The 20,449-nt window shown below is 34.2% G+C and overlaps 1 long non-coding RNA gene across 1 annotated transcript in view; it reads right to left on the bottom strand.

The window, feature by feature from the left end:
• The window catches only part of LOC113605905 (uncharacterized), a 32,146-nt gene extending 16,384 nt beyond the window's left edge, over window positions 1-15,762 (bottom strand). The window contains exons 1-2 of the long non-coding RNA XR_003427396.1: window positions 15,718-15,762; window positions 12,935-12,958 (exon numbers count right to left, since the gene is read on the bottom strand). This is a non-coding gene — a long non-coding RNA (uncharacterized LOC113605905). The remainder of the gene's footprint in view (window positions 1-12,934; window positions 12,959-15,717) is intronic.
• Between the last annotated feature and the right edge of the window lie 4,687 nt (window positions 15,763-20,449).

Genomic DNA, 20,449 nt, shown 5'->3' with positions numbered 1-20,449 from the left:
AAGAAGGAAGAGATATGGGAACATATAAAGAAAGAAAAATTTAAAAAAATTTAAAAAGAGCACTATTTCTGGAAATTGTTAGGGTTAATTTTCAGATTGCATGGAATTAAAGACTGAAGAGGTGGTGAAGAATTGGTGGGAAACTTAGTTCAGAAGTGTGGTTGTAAATGAAAGCAGAACCAAAGCACAAGAGCTTCAGTAACTGAAATGGTAAGAGACATTTTATACAAGGGAATCATCTGAAGATATTTGTCAGCAGGCGGAAGAGGATCTCTTAGAGTGAGAACTGAAGATGTGGGATTGAGGGAGCAGGAGAAGCAAGAAAGGATGGAGTCAAGGAGAAACATGGAGTGATAAATCTTGGGAGAAGCAATGCTTCTTCACCTGAGCATGAGAGGGTAGTGGTGGGTAAAAAAGGGAAAAGATTAAAAGAGATTGTAATTTGGAGAGAAGGACAATTTTAAAGAATCCACATTGATAGCATAGATTGTTAAATTTATTTTTCTTATTTTTACAGATAACATTTTCCTGTGTAGTGCCCAGTTTGCTCTGCATTCTCTTAGCAAACAGGATAAATAAATAAAAACTACCTAAATAATGCATGTGTATGTACCAGCAGTTACTGCATGTTTATTTCTACTGGCAGTCTATTCCGATCTGTGCAGAGTTTCAGGAAGTACTCACAGGTAAGCATCTAGGATCCTTAGGCACAGACACAAAAGTAACTTAGCCTGGATTTTTGTATTCTTTCTCACTCTTCTTACTTTATCTAATTCACAGCATCACCTTGTGTCTGCAGATATATTGAAAGCTCCAAATTATTTTCTCAGCTGATTTTTTGATAGATTATCTGTAAATAGCCTGATAGAATATTATAGTCTAAGAGTTTATGTTTTTTCAAGACATCCTAAGAATCTATAGTAGTTCAAGGCAACACTTGACAGCTAGTCTATTTTAGCTGTCAGGTGTGAAATGCTCCTTCTATACATTCTATTATTTAAAATGATCATGAGTTTTAAAGAAAATTAACTGCTACACTGAGCAATCTCCACAGATTCTTAGAATTGCCCGCAGGGAGTAATAAAGTATGCAGAAACAATTCACATTTGGACTTTTGCACACAGTGAAGCCAAGGGTATTCAATACAGTATGCAATCCTTTCTGAGTGTCTGTCCTGTCACTCTAAGGATAAGACACAACTGTTTTGAGGGCAATGTCAGAACAACTTACCATCACCAGTAACTGAACGTGGCCACATTGCTGGTACCCGAAGACTAATAATGGACAGTGACAAACATTTCACCAACTATGCCTTATACACAGACTTTCTCTGGGATCTAGCAGAAGGTGTGATCACAGGGGATGAGCACTGCAGCTAGTGCCTATTCAGAAGGCTTCGGCCAAAAGTAAGTGCTCCATTATTTTTTCTCCTGGAACAAAATCTCCATGAATTTAATCACCCATTTTCTAAAAAAGTAGGATTGTTTTAAGTCCACCCCAAAATAAGTGAGATTTTTAAATTATTATTTTATCTCATTGTTTCATCCATTTTGACACAAAATCTTATAAGCAAAGCCTATCTCTAACAAGGGAAGTAACCTATTTTCATCATTATCACCATCATTATCATCATCATCCCCACAGATAGCAATTAATGATCACTTACTATGCACCAGTCACTTATGCACTCTTTTTTATCTTACTTCACCTTCCCCAAATTTCAATTAGGTAATTTTATTATCACTATTCACATTAAAAAAAATAAGACTACTAAGCACAAAGATGTTAAGCAATTTACCCAAGCTTTTAAGTCATGATGGGAACCCAGTCCATCTGAAACCAGTTTCCCTGTTATCAGCCACTACCCTGTGAGGACTTTTGTAATTCTACCATGTATTTACTGCTAATTTGTTTTTAACAAAAACTACACTGATGTTAGTATCCATCAACATTCCATTGCAGCAAGTGATATCCAATAAGATTCCATTTCACCAAGGGGCCTCCAATAAAAAAGGGAGTCAATCATTTTATCCTGAATTAAGTTTTCATATATATACCACAAGAAGGCATGTTTTCCTTTTTCAAAGGTTTGTGTCTTTATGTATTAACTGAGGATGAGGATGGTTTGGTTTGAAAGAAGATTAAATTGAGGATTCTATGATTAAGATTGTCTAAAATTTTAATAACAAATTTAATTTTATACAGCTGTTTGGAACGAGGCTATCAGATATTTTACTTTTTAATTTAGAAAAGTAAGGCATGAACCTTGGTTAAAACAAGATTTGTGGGGCTTCCCTGGTGGCGCAGTGGTTGAGGGTCCGCCTGCCGACACAGGGGACGCGGGTTCGTGCCCCAGTCCGGGAGGATCCCACATGCCGCGGAGCGGCTGGGCCCGTGGGCCATGGCCACTGAACCTGCGCGTCCGGAGCCTGTGCTCCGCAGCGGGAGGGGCCACAACGGTGAGAGGCCCGTGTACCGCAAAAAAACCCCAAAAAACAAAAAACAAGATTTGTGGGTGACATTAAAAAAACTCTTAGGCACTATTACTTCTGATACTATGGTAGACAATAACGACAACTACAAAATCACATCTTTTGTTGTAGTGCTGCATTCAGAGGAAGTAAAGGAATCTCCAAACAGAATCCTCCCTCCTGCTCCAGGAAGGGGACAAAACCCTGCTGATACACGAAAAGTGAAGTCATCCTGAGGACAAGTGATTACATTAAAACTGGAACTCAAAAACTAAATGTACAAGGAGCAAAGTGGGGGTGCAGGGGCTAAGCGCCCTTATTAGGTCAGAGACAGTGGGATGAACATATGACTGTCCCAGGGGCTCCTGAGAAGACAGCAGTTTTCAGATCTCTTCCAAATCCCACCATAAAAACAGATAGCAAAGGCCATGGACAATATTTATTACAAAATGGAGTGAACCCTAAAGTACTTGTGAATGGGGACAACTGGCCAGTCAAACACCCACCAGGTATCAGTGTTTGCAGAAGAGGAAGCAGGAGGAAACAATGGGGATTCTGAGATACCTGAAAATAGGGAACCCTACTAGAGCCAACAGATATTTTCTGAAAAGTGAGTCAGAACAACTTGAGATCATCAGTTGAAACTGGGAGGAACTTTGCCCAGTCATTAGCAGGTGAGCATAAAGTGTTCACCGTGAGGTCTGAGTGCTGATGCCATCAGGTACCCTATGACCTTGAGAAACTGATGAGCCAGTGTTGACTTTCAAGACAGGACCCCTCAAATGGTAAGAAGCTGCTAGGAGTGGAATAAAAGTTGAGCAGGACAGGGACAATAGAGACAAAGAAAGATAAGGTCAGATAAAAATGAGGGAAAGAAAAATAAATAGGACCTCATAATCAAAGTCCCAAACACAAAAAGACCATCATGAGTAACAGTCTGAAAAAGCAACAAAAAACAAATTTATATCACAAAGTACTTCAAATACTGAGATTTTCAAATTCAAAATTTAATATATATGAAATGTTTTAAGAAATAGAATATAAATTTATAAGGACAAGCAATAGGAGATTGTGAAAATAACAAATAAGATTTGAAAAGTAATTTATAATAAAAATATAACATATAAAAGCTCATTGGATTAGTTAAAATAATATAGAGCTCAAGATATAATTAGTGAATATATATATTAGAACTGATTAAATTCTAATCAGAATAAATATGGCATAGAGCCACAAGGAGATGAAAAATCTGAAAGAGATGTTAAGAGAGAACAAATAATATACATACATAACAGATTCCTAATCAGCAGTAGGAAATAAATTAAGACACCATATTTGAAGAAATAATGGCTATGAATCCCCCAAATTGGTAAAAGAAAAAAAAATTGTGTCCTGGAAGCACTTCACAATAAAAAGAAGCTCTTGTTCCAATAAACTACAGTGAAACTGTAGCAGATAAAAGGCAAAGAGAAAATATATTTAAAGAAGCCAACTCTATTTACAATAGCCCGGAGATGGAAACAACCTAAGTGTCCATCATCGGATGAATAGATAAAGAAGATGTGGCACATATATACAATGGAATATTACTCACCCATAAAAAGAAACGAAATTGAGCTATTTGTAATGAGGTGGATAGACCTAGAGTCTGTCATACAGAGTGAAGTAAGTCAGAAAGAGAAAGACAAATACCGTATGCTAACACATATATATGGAATCTAAGAAAAAAAATGTCATGAAGAACCTAGGGGTAAGACAGGAATAAAGACACAGACCTACTAGAGAATGGACTTGAGGAAATGTGGAGGAGGAAGGGTAAGCTGTGACAAAACGAGAGAGAGGCATGGACATATATACACTACCAAACGTAAAATAGATAGCTAGTGGGAAGCAGCCGCATAGCACAGGGAGATCAGCTCGGTGGTTTGTGACCACCTAGAGGGGTGGGATAGGGAGGGTGGGAGGGAGGGAGACCCAAGAGGGAAGAGATATGGGAACATATGTATATGTATAACTGATTCACTTTGTTATAAAGCAGAAACTAACACACCATTGTAAAGCAATTATACTCCAATAAAGATGTAAAAAAAAAAAATTCTGATAAAATACTAACCAAAAGAAATCTGGAATAATTATAATATCAGACATACTACACTTAAAAAAAGATCCCTATATGGAATACAGAAGTTATCATATAAAAATGAATGTTCAGTTCACCAGAAAGATATAATTAAACTAGTATAAAACTTATAAAACAGTTCTTAACATAAAAATTGAAAAAACTATAGGCATAAGTTGATAACTTTCCATCATAGTAGGAGATTTCAATACAGTTTATTCAACTATTGATACTTCAAATATTCAAAAAATTAATGAAGATACAGAGTATCTTCACACACAAACTTGACTCAATGGATATAGAATTGTGCTTCCAACTATTAGAAAATGCACATTATTCTCAATAATATATGGAATATTTATTAAAGCAGACAATATATTAGTTCATAAGATAAGAGCTCAACACATTTCAAAGAATACACCATTTTCTGTGACCAATACACAATTAAGTTAGAAGTTGATTAAAAGAGGATTATCTTTATAATTCCCATAGGTTTGGAAATTTTAAAGTATTTAAAATTCTAAAACTTCCATGTAATATAATAATTAAAAAATTACAATGGAATTAAAGAATGCTTAAAACTGAATGATAATACTATGTATATACAAGCTTGGGAGATGCTGTTGAAGTAACACTTAAAGGAAAATTTATTGCTTGCCATATGTGTAGAAAGGGTAGAGACTAATAAAATAAGCATACATATTAAGATGTTTAAAAATGAACACAAAAATCTTAAATAAATCAGAATCAAAGCAAATATACATTAATAGTAGAATAGATTAAAATGTATTTATTCACAAAGTACTATACTCTACAGCAGTGAAAATGAATGAACTATAACTACACAGAAACACTGATCAATCTGAGAAGCATAACATTAAGTAAAAAATCTCAGAATGTGTCTTATAATGTGAAATATATATGAACCGGTGATAAAATTAAGAAAAAAAATCAAAAGAATTGAAAAAAACACACCAAAATTCAGTGTTTTAGTTACCTCTGCCAGGAATCAGGAGATGGGATAGGGAGAGTCCAAAGGTAGAGCCACATTATTTTTAGTGTCTAGTTTTTAAATATACACATATATGTTATTTTGTTTATGTACAATATCAAATAATAAAATACTTTTAAAGAACAAACACTCATGGAACAATCTGAGTTTGTGGAGGAGAAAAGTAAATTCAAATTCTAACATTAATTTGTACGCAAAGTTAAATTACAGAAAAGGATAATCATCTCTCTTGTTAAATCTTCATTTCCTGAGGAATTATTTTAGAAATGGGAAGGTCCTTTTTTGTGTCTTTCTGTTTTTAAGTCTATAATCAATCTCTTGGCTTAAACAATGAAAAAGGCAATTATGAAAATAATAATTTATTTAAATCAATGAAGATGTCTTTTTAAAAAAATGGTCAAACAATTTTTATAGACCACAGAGAGAGATTTAATAGTCTTAAAATTTAAGTGTCTGCAATTTAGTTTATTTGGGGGAAAATATTTTGGTCAACATTAGGCAAATCAATTCAATATATAACTGGCATGATTAACACTATTTAAACTAATTTTTAAAACTAAGCAAATAATGTTTCAAGACTTTTTCTACAGCTGCATCTTAATCAGACTATTACGTTTTCTCATGCACTGCTAGAAATGTGACTGGCATATGTTGTGTAGTAACAAAATTGATTCACTTATTTGAAAGTTAAAGTGTTGATATGCCACCATTAGTTAATTGCATATTATTTTTTATTAGCAACTTAAGTAGCCTGAGATAACATAAATAATATGATTTAGTCATGAATTAACTCTTATGGGACTTTTAGGTTGGATTTGATCTCTTTAGAAAAGATCATTATTTTAATTGTTTATAAAAGGAAATTACAGATAATATCCACATAAAGCAAAGCATACTCTTCCTGTGTTTAAGAATTTAAGAGAATTCATTCTTTTTGCCACTAGGTTATCATTTTATAATTCACTGACTCATTAATAGTTTCATGATTGTCTGAAAAAGTGAAATCTTCTTTCAAATGGCAAGAACATGCTTATTAGGAAATTCTGGCTTTCTAAAATTCTTAAAAAGTTTCACTCCTTGGACATACAATCAATAAAAAACAGGTTACGCTTTTTTTGTTGTTTTTTGTTTTTGCGGCACGCGGGCCTCTCACTGTTGTGGCCTCTCCCGTTGCGAAGCACAGGCTCCGGACACGCAGGCTCAGTGGCCATGGCTCACGGGCCCAGCCGCTCCGCGGCATGTGGGATCTTCCCGGACCGGGTCACGAACCCATAACCCCTCCATCGGCAGGCGAACTCTCAACCACTACGCCACCAGGGAAGCCCAGGTTATGCTTTTATTAATGACAGGTGGTATACTTCGGTTATGTTTAATTATAATCTTTTAAAAGAAGTCCTTAACCTAAGATATACCAAACATGTAAATTAGGAAAAAGACTATTAGCCTTTACATCCATAGACATTTTAATTTTACCTGCGCTTATTTAAATTTTCAGACAAATTTCCAAGGTAGCTGAATTTGATATCTAAAATATCCATCATACTTTAATATTGATGCAAATTACTTATTAATTTACCACATTTATACAAGAAAAAAATGCAGAACCAAGAAAAATGAATGAGCATTTTAAAAGTTAGAAAGTATTAAAAAACAAATTGCAAATGTAAGCTACAAGGAAGTTGTCTAAAAAATGGAAATCCTGACTAGTTCTCTGCTGGGTTTGTTTGAAGTTTTATTAAAAAGTAATTAATTTCTATAACCGAGTAAATTTATCAGTATAGCCTTAAAAAGTTAAATTCATTATTTTAATAGCAAAATTAGATCTCAGGGAATTTATAATGATCCAAACCTGTCTATGCAGATAATTTTGGTGAGGTGCTAACAGTAAAATCCTCACTATTTACTATCAGAGAAAAATATTACAGAAAAAGATGTCAAAGTTAAATTTCAGCACAGAATCATCTCAAGAAATGTTCTTACTACATCACTCCTTTTAAAATACTCATTTTGAGGGGCAAGCCAACCTAACTTTACTTAAATGTTGACTATTAGATACTAAGAACAAAAGAACTATGGATTCCTATAAAATCTTTTTCCTTGATACCCCAACACCCACTGCGATAAATATATTGTCAGTGTCTCAGCTATGTCAAGAGCCTTGAAAATCTTCTAGGTGCAAACCTTCCCTTGGCACCATTTGCTTTTTAATAATGTATTTTCTCATTTCTTTGTTTTATTTCATGTATTCCCTTTGGGCAAGTTCCTGGGGAATGATGTTTTAGGATGTACAAGGGTTTTTTTTTTCAAAGAAAAAGTTTTCCAAAGACTTAAAATATTAATATCAATAAGAAATGGTTGCACTGTTTAAAATTCAAAAATATGAATATTTCTTTTGCTTTTAATTTTTAAGGTAATAGATTTTAAATATAATACAATCTCATGCCTCTTGATGTCTTCCTGCAAACTCCATGGAAAGGTAATTATTCATTATATATTTACCATATATACAAAGGAAAAATATAGAATGAAAATTAAATGACTATTAGAAATAAAAAAGCTACATCCTTTGAAAAAGTAAATCTACAAAAACAGGCATTGATTAATCCATAATAGTCTGTGAATCATGAAAAATTTGATTTTGCAATGTAATTTTCACTGATGTAATAGAGAAATGTTATTGCATTGCTGATTCTTTTTTATCCCTATAATAAAACTCTAGGTATTTGAGAATCCAGTCCCATGGGATGGTTTCAAGAATCTCAATCAGAGCAAGCCACGAGAATTCAGAAAGAGATACTGCCCCTCTCTTGTACATCAGTCTTTTTCCACATATTAACAACCTCCCCCACCCCCACCAAAAAATCTGGAAATGAATTACATTCTCTGTGCATTCAGCACCAAAGCAGAAAAAATGACCTATCAGAGGTGGAGGACCTGGTCCTGTTCAGAAGACAAGAGATACAGGCACTAGAGTAGAGAATGTGGTTGGAAGGAAGCAATGGGCTCAAAGCAGGAACTATTTCTTGAGCCTCCTTTAGCTAAAGACAATAAGTAACTGAAAAATAAATAAGAAGTCTGACAAAAGAAAAATTATATAATGTTGGAAAAGGTTCAGGAAAAGAACAATGGTTCTTTAGTTTAAATGATCCTTAGTATGTTCGATTTAATAAGTATCTGGGGCAGTTTTTGATAGTTGCCTCTAAAAAGGCATGTCAAAAAATATGTGCTATAAAAATATAATTTTCATATACTTAGAAACCAACTTATTAAAATGTATCATTCCATGATGCCCTGGACATTTATATCTTATTATCCATAAGAAGCAATATACTTTCTTCCTCACACCTTTCTCTTTTCAGTTACTACTCTTATTCTTACTACTTCTATTACTACTATTCTTGTGAGATTAGACTTTCTGACAATTCCTTCACATTTCACTCCTTTATATAAAATAAGCCACTGCCTTCTGTGGCAATAAGTCTAAAGTTTTTTGGCTTGCAGGTTCTCTACCTCATAGTTTCACCCTACATGTCCTTACTTTTCACTACTTTCTAACACAAGCCAAAGCAATCTTAAGAAAGAAAAACTGAACTGGAGGAATCAGGCTCCCTGACTTCAGACTATACTACAAAGATACAGTAATCAAAACAGTATGGTACCAGCACAAAAACAGAAATAGAGATCAATGGAACAAGATAGGAAGCCCAGAAATAAACCCACACACAAATGGTCAATTAATCTATGACAAAGGAAGCAAGAATATACAATGGAGAAAAGATAGTCCCTTCAATAAGTGGTGCTGGGAAAACTGGACAGCTACATGTAAAAGAATTAAATTAGAACACTCCCTAACACCATACACAAAAATAAACTCACAATGGATTAAAGACTTAAATGTAAGACCAGACACTCTAAAACTCTTAGAGGAAAACATAGGCAGAACACCCTATGACATAAATCACAACAAGTTCCTTTTTGACCCATCTCCTAGAGAAATGGAAATAAAAATAAAAATAAACAAATGGGACATAATGAAACTTAAAAGTTTTTGTACAGCAAAGGAGACCATAAACAAGATGAAAAGACAACCCTCAGAATGGGAGAAAATATTTGCTAATGAAGCAACTGACAAAGGATTAATCTGCAAAATTTACAAGCAGTTCATGCAGCTCAATATCAAAAAAACAAACAACCCAATACAAAAATGGGCAGAAGACCTAAATAGACATTTCTCCAAAGAAGATATACAGATAGCCAACAAACACATGGAAGAATGCTCAACATCACTAATCATTAGAGAAATGCAAATCAAAACTACCTCACACTGGTCAGAATGGCCATCATCAAAAAGTCTACAAATAATAAATGATGGAAAGGGTGTAGAGAAAAGGGAACCCTCCTACACTGTTGGTGGGAATGTAAATTGATACAGCCACTATGGAGAACAGTATGGAGGTTCCTTAAAAAACTAAAAATAGAGCTACCATATGACCCAGCAATCCTACTCCTTGTCATATATCTGGAGAAAAACATAATTCAAAAAGACACATGCACTCCAATGTTTATAGCAGCACTATTTACAATAGCCAAGACACTGAAAAAACCTAAGGGTCCATCGACAGAAAAATGGATAAAGAAGATGTGGTATATATATACAATGGAATATTACTCAGCCATAAAAAAGAATGAAATAATGCCATCTGCAGCAACATGGATGAACCCAGAGATTATCATACTAAGTGAAGTAAGCCAGACAGAGAAAGACAAATATCATACGATATTGCTTATATGTGGAATCTAAAAAAAGATACAAATTAACTTATTTACAAAACAGAAACAGACTCACAGACATAGAAAACAAACTTATGGTTACCAAAGGAGAAAGAGGGAGGAGGAATAAATTAGGAGTTTGGTATTAAAATATACACACTACTATATATAAAATAGATAACCAACAAGGACCTACTGTATAGCACAGGGAACTCTACTCAATATTTTGTAATAACATATAATGGAAGAGAATGTAAAAAAAAGTATATATATATATATATGTGTTGAAGTGAATCACATTACTGTACACCTGAAACTAACACAGCATTGTTAATCAACTATATTTCAAGAAAAAATTTTAAAAAACACAAGCCCCCAACTCCAGCCAACTCTTCCTTTGATTGCCTCTATATACTATGCTTGTTTGCCCACTGTGAAATAATAGAAAAATATATATATTAGTCTTTGCTCCTAGTTTCTGGTATAAAGCTCGTAAATCCCTTGGAATTTCCTGGGTGACAGGAGAGTCTTTTGTTCTAATTTGGCAATGCTTGGTGGGCCTCTAGATAGGGGTTTGTCATTAGAAAGACCAAGCCAGATTAGAAATGTGGCACTTTCAGCCTCACACCCCACCCTCCAGGAAGGGGACAGTGCTGGAGATTGAGTTAAGGATCCATCATGCCTATGTGATGAAGCCTCCATAAAAGTCCCAGAAGTACGAGGTTCAAGAATCTTCTGAGTTGCTGAAGACATCTACATGCCAGAGGATGGTGCACCCCAACTCCATAGGGACATAAGCTCCTGTGCTCGGACCCTTCCAGGTGTCGTCCTGCGTATCTCTTCATCAGGCTGTTCATTTGTGTCCTTTATCACATCTTTTATTATATAATAAACTGGTAAACCTAAGTAAGCTTTCCCCTGAGTTCTGTGATCTGTTCTACCAAATAATTTAATACAAGGGAGGGATGTCATGGGAGAGTCTAATTTGTAGCCAAGTAGGACAGAAGTTGTGGATAACCAGGGGACCTACTATTTTTGACTGGCATCTGAATTTGAGGAGTAATCTCATGGGACTGAGTCCTTAACCTATGATATGCTAACTCCAGTTAATATCAGAAATGAATTGAATTGTAGGACATCTAGCTGGTGTCACAGAGAATTACTTGGTGTGAAAACAATCCTACTTGCATGGTGTCAGAAATGTTAGGAGTGTGGTAGTAGCGTGAGAGTAATGGAGAAACACACAGGAGTAGTGAGTTTCTTTATACCCTCTTTTTCCAATTATCCAATCCTAACCATTTTTAAATACAAATCCTGGAGTTACCTCCTATATGAAGTCTGTCCTGACTACCTTTGGCTGTAGGGGAAGAGTACGGAGTGGGATAGTTTCAGAGGGCTTTCCTGAGCATGAAATATAAGCTTTGCTCTTGAATCAGTGAGACAATTCTGTACCCTTGTAATTATTTTCCTTTTTTTAAACGCCTGAAGCAAGTCCATGTGGGGCTCTATTACTTGCAGTCAAAAAAATTTGAATGAGATATATGGCAAGTACCACCTTTACCAATTGTCTTGTATTGTCCTCAGTACTCACTAAATGTTGAACACAGCAGAAGCACTTAAGAAACACTGAGATCTGCTCTGCCCAATGCAGTAGCCACTGACCACCTGGGCTATAGGGAATTGAAATGTGACTAGTACAAACTGAAATGTGACTTAAGTGCAAAATACACACACAATTTCAAAGGCTCAATTAAAATTATGTAAATTATCAATATACTTCTATATTGATTACATATTGAAATATTTGTATATAGACAAATACAATTATTAAAATTGTTTTCGCCTGTTTCTTTTTACTCTTTAAATGTGTCTACTTGAAAATTTAAAACTATGCATGTGGCTCACATGACATTACATTATATAGCACTGATTTAAAATGATTTGTCTTCTTAAATCCAGAAACATGGGAAGGAAATTTGCTATTTCCCAGAATTTTAGAATTTATAGGGAAATTTATAGTTGTATCCTGTATAATTTGAGCTATCTATACCCAGATTGTGGCATTTCAGAGAGTATTTTCTGAGAGTTTGGTCTCTTTATGTTATATACAAGATTAGATCCATTCCTTACTATGTATTCTTCTCAGATATATAATTATAATTAAGCTAATGAGCATTAGAAAACAACAGCAAAGGAAACATTATTGCTCAACTATATGTGCTCTGTAGCAAATTTTTAGTGACTGAGGGTTTAAGGCAGAAGCAGGATTATTTATTCCATTCTACCTCAATCACTGAAAAGACATGTATTGAATGCAAGTCACTTTAATCTTCAGGTTCAAGAACATGTATTTCTGCTACAAGTTATCATTTCAAATAACGTAGTTTAGTTTTTTGAGTTTCAACATAAATAAGATGAAAAGTTATCAAATTCCTGTCAGAGGGTTTAGTATGAAATGACTCAATTTCTGAACACGTTAAAAAATAAATATTTCATGAATTTCAGCTTGAAATTCATACTGTGTGCCAAAGAGAATTTATCATCAATACAAGCAGTACTTACTTGATACTCTTGCAGGTTTTTCTGCTAAAAATAAAGAAAAAAAGTCTTGCTTAACTCAGGTAAAATGCAAAGAAATTATACATCAATAGGCTATATAAATGTATCTAATATCTTTAGACTTTCTTCCTTATTGTTCAGGAGTTGGTGAAGAAATGTAACTCTATTGCCTAATAACATGGATCTTTGTAAGCTGTGACAAAGTGAGAGAGTGGCATGGACATATATACACTACCAAACGTAAAACAGATAGCTAGTGGGAAGCAGCCGCATAGCACAGAGAGATCAGCTCGGTGCTTTGTGACCACCTAGAGGGGTAGGATAGGGAGGGTGGGAGGGAGGGAGACGCAAGAGGGAGGAGATATGGGGACATATGTGTATGTATAACTGATTCACTTTGTTATAAAGCAGAAACTAACACACCATTGTAAAGCAATTATACTCCAATAAAGATGTTAAAAAAAATGGATCTTTGAATAACTTAATTGCTTTTATGTGTTTCACAGCATATTTATGCTTTTTAAACACTCATTAAAATCAGCAGGATCTGTTTTAAATTGCTTTGGTTTAACTATAATTATACCTAACTCCAGTGAAATTGCTTTGTATGATGTAATTAATCTAAATATTTGCTTTACAGTTTCCAAATTCCATAAAATATATTATTGAGAATTATTTTCCTTTCACAGAAGAATAAAGACAAATAACTACCCATTAGACTATAAAATATAAATCTTAAAAAGCGACATGCAAAATCAGCTTAATTTTTCATAATCATTTATTTATTAGTTTCAATGAGGGATTATAATTCTTCAAATATGTTTTTCCATTAAACTGTATGAATGTAGGACAAAGATATAAAGTGGAATGATTGTCCCAAATACTATAGCAGACATTCTAACTTTCTGAAACAAAGAGGATTGGTAACATCTATATTCCATTAACATTAGTCTCATTTAAAGGGCTAGGTTTGAAAATATAATTTTTAAGGAATCTGCATAACATGTTTTACTTTGAGACTTGTAGAGTTTCTGACATAAACCTAAGAATTACAAATTTAGAAAAGTTAGGTTAATGCCAACAGAAAGGTTTATTTTTGTGGGGGGGATACTTATGTTTTCGGTGATATTACAGCAGCACATGTATAAAATTGCAAAACAAACAAAATAATTCAGAAAAATGCTTTAGTAAAGCTAATGTTATAATTTTTCCTTTAAAAATACTAGCGTTGGCTAAAGAGACAGGAACTTAGAAAGGAATAAAATAAACATTTATGGAGATGCAATGAACCATTCGTTGAGTGAAGGAATGAATAAGAATGTGCCTGTATTCTCAACCAGCTCTAGGTTGGACTTGTGCTTTCACATGTAACAATTTTTCCCTTCAGTGTATTCATAATATGAAGATCTTAGAAATAATGGACTCACAGAATAGAGTAAGAAAGGAGTATCCATCCAACGTCCAAATCCTTAGAATCCCTTGTGCAGCCCTCTAGTCTTAGCACTAATAGACCACTTCCTTGGGGACAAAGTGGGGTACATTTTATCTTTGGGCTGCTCTGATTGGTAGAAAGCTTTCCCTTATATTTGCCACAGTGTGGTAGGATAGTGAAATGTAATTGAATGGGCTTAAGTCTTTGATGTCACATCCACTTGGAGGCAATTCCTGTCTCTATTACGTAAACACTGAGATGTTAGACTTCCCTTCATCTAGCATTAACTCGGCTTTAAACTGGGAATGATAATTGGTCCTGTACTAAGGAGGAAACTGAGCTAATAATAGGAAAGGATATAGCTACAGGTATTCAAAATAATCCATTTCTTTTCATTCTTCTGGCTAAATATCTTAAAAGGTATCAAGTTTTGCAGAAAGTTCCAATATAAAAATTGTGTTCCTGTATCTTTGTACAAATTTGATATTTCTCTTATTCTAAATGTTACCCCTTAATATTACTGATAATTGTGCCCTGCCTAGATATGCCCTGCCATTGCAAGTATACATACTACAGTAAGAAACAACAGGGAACCAGTGAAAAACAAGATTCCTCCCCAACACCTGCCCCCCACCCCCGGTACACACACACACTAGAGATCTATGTATTTACTATGAATGAAAATTCTTGCTCAATTATGGTATGTTTATTTAGCACTTTAAAATTTAAGGCATTTACGTTTTGTTACATTTTGGATTAATTAGATTCGCCTAAAATTTTATGACCCAGACTACATAATTCAGCTGTACTCTTATAGTTTTATGATAATATCACCAAAATAGGTCATTTTCATTTTAGGTAAAGAACATCTACCTGACATGTGCATGCTGGCATCTACCTTCCACTACCCACTTTGCATCTACATTGAATTAATTTCAAAGACCAGTATATAAATAATAAAAATATATACATGATATTAGCTACATCTTATGTAGTCATAGATAAAATGAATCTCGGCATCTCGGCTTCCTCTTTTTACTACTCTCTCATTCTTGACTGTAGTCATGCTGTGACTTTTGCAATAAAAGAAATTTTTCTTCTGGTATGTACTCAAATATCTTATGAAGGTTTAGGTTGTTAATAGTTTCTACTTCTCCACATTTCCTAGTTTTCCACTGAAATGTAAGCTTTCTGCTAGATTTCCTACCTGTCCACTTCCTCTGTTGTTAGCAGTAGTGTATACCTGCTAGACTTCCTTGCTTTAAAAAAATTTAGTGTTAATATTAAACACCAACATAATTCAGGCACCTCCACATCAACATAGCATTTGAATCTTTACAAAGTTCAAGATTACCTTTTGTCACATTGTGTAATTGAGGACTTTCTTTCCTAGTTGGCACTGTATATAAAGAAAATGTAAATTAAAATAAGAATTTTTAAAGAAAATGTTCATAAAATTTTGGTTCACTTCATCTCTAAGCGTTAGCAATGTGGGAATAATTTAAATGTTGTAAATATTTTCTTGAGGCTTTAAAAAAAATTTCCTTTCTACTAACACCTAACAAAAATAAATGTTTTGTTTGCATAAACAAAGATATAACATAATCAGTGATTTCAGAGTACTAAAATGAATTAGAGCCCATGGACAATGGGTCATTATGATTAATTGAATTTAGGTGTAAACCAGAAAAAAAGTGTCATCTTTTGTTGTTAACAATCTTTTTGGTATGGCTAAAAATGCCTTCCTCATGACTCGATAGAGTATTTCTCTGATGATTAAGGCCTTTGTAAGTTTTTTAGATAACTACATGGAAATCAGTGATTATCATATTATGTAGTTTACTAAATAAATAAACCTAATGTTAAGAAAAAAAGCAACTTACAATGCAGCCTCTAACTAGCTGCTCACCAATGACCCAACACATGACTGCATACTGAAGGAGTGGCCTGCCATCCACTGCTCCTTTGACACTGCCATTACCACATAGCCAGGATTATTGACCACATTTCTTTTTTTAATCAGACCAGCAATCATCACATACATAAACAAAAGTTTTATTTAAAATTGAAATAAATTTTGACTCAAAATATTTTGACTTCAGGGCCTTTCAATCTTTTAAAAATTACCTTTTTCTTCCTTAAGATGTTTCATTTCTGCTTTTTCTATAGAGATAAAATGGTAATTAGAATCATACACATATTTATTCATAGGTCTTCCTAAGGTTTGGAATTACATATTTTGTAGTCAATATTTACAATTCAGGAGTTATATGAAAAGAACTTTATGGTGCTAATTTAGCAATAATAGGTGGAGTTTGCTTTGAGATCTAAATTCCTGTTCCCTTTAGATATCTAATAATAATGCAATTCATACACCCGTTGCATGGGTAACACCAAAATGAGCTGCGGTTCTGACACATGCTTTAAAATTAGCGTCCGTATTTTCATGAATTGCTTTTAAGTAGTGTAATTTGTGTAATTACATATTTTTGAATTCCTGTGTTTTGTTTCTGTTGTGTTTTTTTTTTGGTACGCGGGCCTCTCACTGTTGTGGCCTCTCCCGTTGCGGAGCACAGGCTCCAGACGCGCAGGCTCAGCGGCCATGGCTCACGGGCCCAGCCGCTCCGCGGCGTGTGGGATCTTCCTGGACCGGGGCACGAACCCGCGTCCCCTGCATCGGCAGGCGGACTCTCAACCACTGTGCCACCAGGGAAGTCCAATTCCTGTGTTTTTGTCACTAATTTGATATACATGTCTTAAGACGTCTTTACCTTTACTTTCCTTTTCAGATTTTTCAATTTTCTTCTTCACTAGAGGGTAAAATAACAAGAAACCATTGGTTTATAAAACATAATTTTCTTACTCAATCTTGGAGTAAATATTTGGAGTTGAAATTTAATCCCATAAGTGAAAGGGGGTCAAGGCTCTACTTTTTCAAGATGTGAAGAGAAAGTCTCCCTCCCATGTGTGAGAACATACGTATTTTTGTTACCCTTGGTTACTTGGCTTTGTAAGGCAGAGCCCCCTCCTTTTGTTTTTGTTTTTTACATGCTTTGAAGTAAAGCTAGAGGAAGCCATGCATTTATTAATAAGTTTAAATGAGTAACAGAAAAAACTCTAAATTTTTTATTGTTATCTGTAGGAAATGGGAATTTGATCGGTGCTATGGATGCTCGGTAAATAAACTGTTGAGTAAAAAAAATGTAAGAATCGCAATATATCTCTGGGCAAAATGTGGACACATACTTTTTAAAACAGAGTTTTGGTTGATTGATGCTTTTCTTCAACTATATTTATCAGACAAAAGTAAGAAGGAAACCAATATTTAATGATGACAACAACGTATGTAGTGGGAATGTTATATATGTTATTTCATTTAATACTTATAACAAGTCTTTGGGGAAGTCATTATGCCTGGTCTAATAGATGAGGAAACTGGGAATCTGAGCTGTTAAGGTATTTTCCCAAATGTTACACAGCCAGACAGAGACTCAAATTTAAATACTGTTCCCACAAATCTATGTTACCTCCTCTTGGAAAGCAAATATTTACCTGATGCTGTTACTTCTGATGTTTCCTCTTTAGAAAAAAAAAAAAATAGAAAAAAGGAAGAAAAATAAAAGGAAAGAATAGTTTTGTTTTTCAGTAGCAGACAACTGAACTTCATCTGCATGTATTTCCTATTAAATTCCAATAATAATGACAACAGACACATACACAAAATGGCAAATAGCCATACTGGTAACTAATATTTCTGAAAACTAACTGGAATCTATTCTGGAAATAGAACCACTCTACAAATTAATCTTAAACAGTCGATTCATATATGGTAGAAAGAATCAATTTGAAGATCTTTGGGTGGTTTTCTCAATTACAATTATAAATCTCCATTACATAATTTTTTTTTTTTTTTTTTGCAGTATGCGGGCCTCTCACTGTTGTGGCCTCTCCCGTTGCGAAGCACAGGCTCCAGACGCGCAGGCTCAGTGGCTGTGGCTCACGGGCCCAGCCGCTTCGCGGCATGTGGGATCTTCCCGGACCGGGGCATGAACCTGTGTCCCCTGCATCGGCAGGCGGACTCTCAACCACTGCGCCACCAGGGAAGCCCCTCCATTACATAAATTTTTAACACGATCTGCACGTGTGCATGCATGCATTCATTTATTAAATATTTATAAAGCAACTTCATGTATAAGATGTATTGAGTGCAATAAGTGGTGTTGAGAGATGAGATTTTAAAATATCACAAAAGTAAACTCAACTCATGATGACTACAGTCAGAGTAGTGAGACAAAACATAAAAATGTTATTTGTCTTAGCCTATGATAATGTAGAACCAACCCTTCATTTTGCTCTTTTAGTAAATTCATAGAACAATTATTTTTAAAAATATAACATGGCAGGCTTTAAAAAATATAGCTTTCCTCACAAATCAGTTCAAATGATAATATTTTCTATAAAACCAATACATTTAATTATCAGTCTAATATAACTTTTTTGGAAGCTATTTTCAAAGTTCAAGGAAAACTAGTTAAAACATTTTATAAGAATGAAGATGTAAAATAATGTTTCATAAACTAAACAGTATTTGCCAATAATTATGCTGATATTTCATATTAGTATTCTAGTTTTGGCTTTCAGCCCTTAATTTTTGTAATACCCTTCATATTAGTAGCAATTACACAAATTAAATATACTAGAGATTTTTGCCAACCCAAAGAAAAACTTTAGGCATAACTTCTAGATACACTCTCGATTGATATGCAAATATTTCCCCCCAGGATAATGTCTGGGTCTTAATTTAATAGTACTAAATAAACAGTTTCATTTTTATGAAATTGCATAAAATTTCATAAATTTTCAAAAATTTCATAAATTGCTGCATTCTTACTACCATTTGAAGTGCCAAAATAAAACAGTGATTCTGAAATACTAAAACAACTCACCTTCAGCTTTTGAAAAAATATGAAAGTAAAAAGCTAATGTGTTAAGATTAAATAATTGAAGACAAGTATTCTGTGTTCTGAACTTTTTTTTTTTTTTTTTTTTTTGGCAGTACGCGGGCCTCTCACTGTTGTGGCCTCTCCTGTTGCGGAGCGCAGGCTCAGCGGCCATGGCTCACGGGCCCAGCCGCTACGCGGCATATGGGATCTTCCCGGACCGGGGCACGAACCCATGTCCCCCGCATCAGCAGGCGGACTCTCAACCACTGCGCCACCAGGGAAGTCCTTCTGAACGTTTTTTTAACCCAGCAGTGACCGTAAGAGGAATCTCCACACTGTGTTTACTCAATAAACCCTAACAAAAAACTGAAAGTACATAAAAGAGAGATGCAACCACCTTTTTTTTTTTTTGCACAGGTATTAGTTATGGTAACTCTGTTAATTACACAGATAATGACAACACAAGTCATTTTAGGCATTTCTTCACATACCCTGGTATAGAGTAATGTGTCTAATAGGCACTCAATAAATACATGTTCAAGGATTAATGAATACAATACACACAAATATTCTTTGTCAGTAAGAATCATTTATATAGGTAATGGTGTAATATCTATTGCATTAACGAAATACCATACTAATTTTTCCTGCATGTACAATTTAAAGAAACTATAAAATTAAAATTAATTAAATAGAAAATTCTTAAAATTTTAGAATAGTACACTTACTTGGAGTTGGTTTTGGTTTGTCTAAAAAGTAAAGAAGAAAAGAGAGAAAAGAAAAGAAAAAGTCAGTGATCATTTTCTAGCTATAGGTAAAATACCAGCCCTTTATATTTCCTAATTCTGTTTGAGTTAAAATAGGAAAAGACTGAACATATTAAAATGAGCAGTAGGCAATGCATTTTGAGTAGTTTTTAAGTCATATTGCAATGAATTCCTCAAAGAAGTTGTAAAGCTTGAAAGTATAGGGTCTTCTTGGTCTCTTTTTATCCCTGTAAAGCCTCATATTTCATTTTATGAAAAATGAATGCTCAGGATAAATCTGAACTCCTTACTGTTTCTGAATGGCATAAAAGGTATATTCTGCCATGTCTTTTCAGAATACATATTAATATTAATTAATATTAACTATTTAAACTCT

The sequence above is a fragment of the Aethalodelphis obliquidens genome, unplaced genomic scaffold, assembly GCF_003676395.1.
Source record: "Aethalodelphis obliquidens isolate GAN/ISIS:26980383/991018 unplaced genomic scaffold, ASM367639v1 scaffold3, whole genome shotgun sequence".
Classification (NCBI taxonomy): domain Eukaryota; kingdom Metazoa; phylum Chordata; class Mammalia; order Artiodactyla; family Delphinidae; genus Aethalodelphis; species Aethalodelphis obliquidens.
The sequence above is the reverse complement of the archived record's forward strand: the minus strand, read 5'-3'. Positions and strand labels throughout refer to the sequence as shown.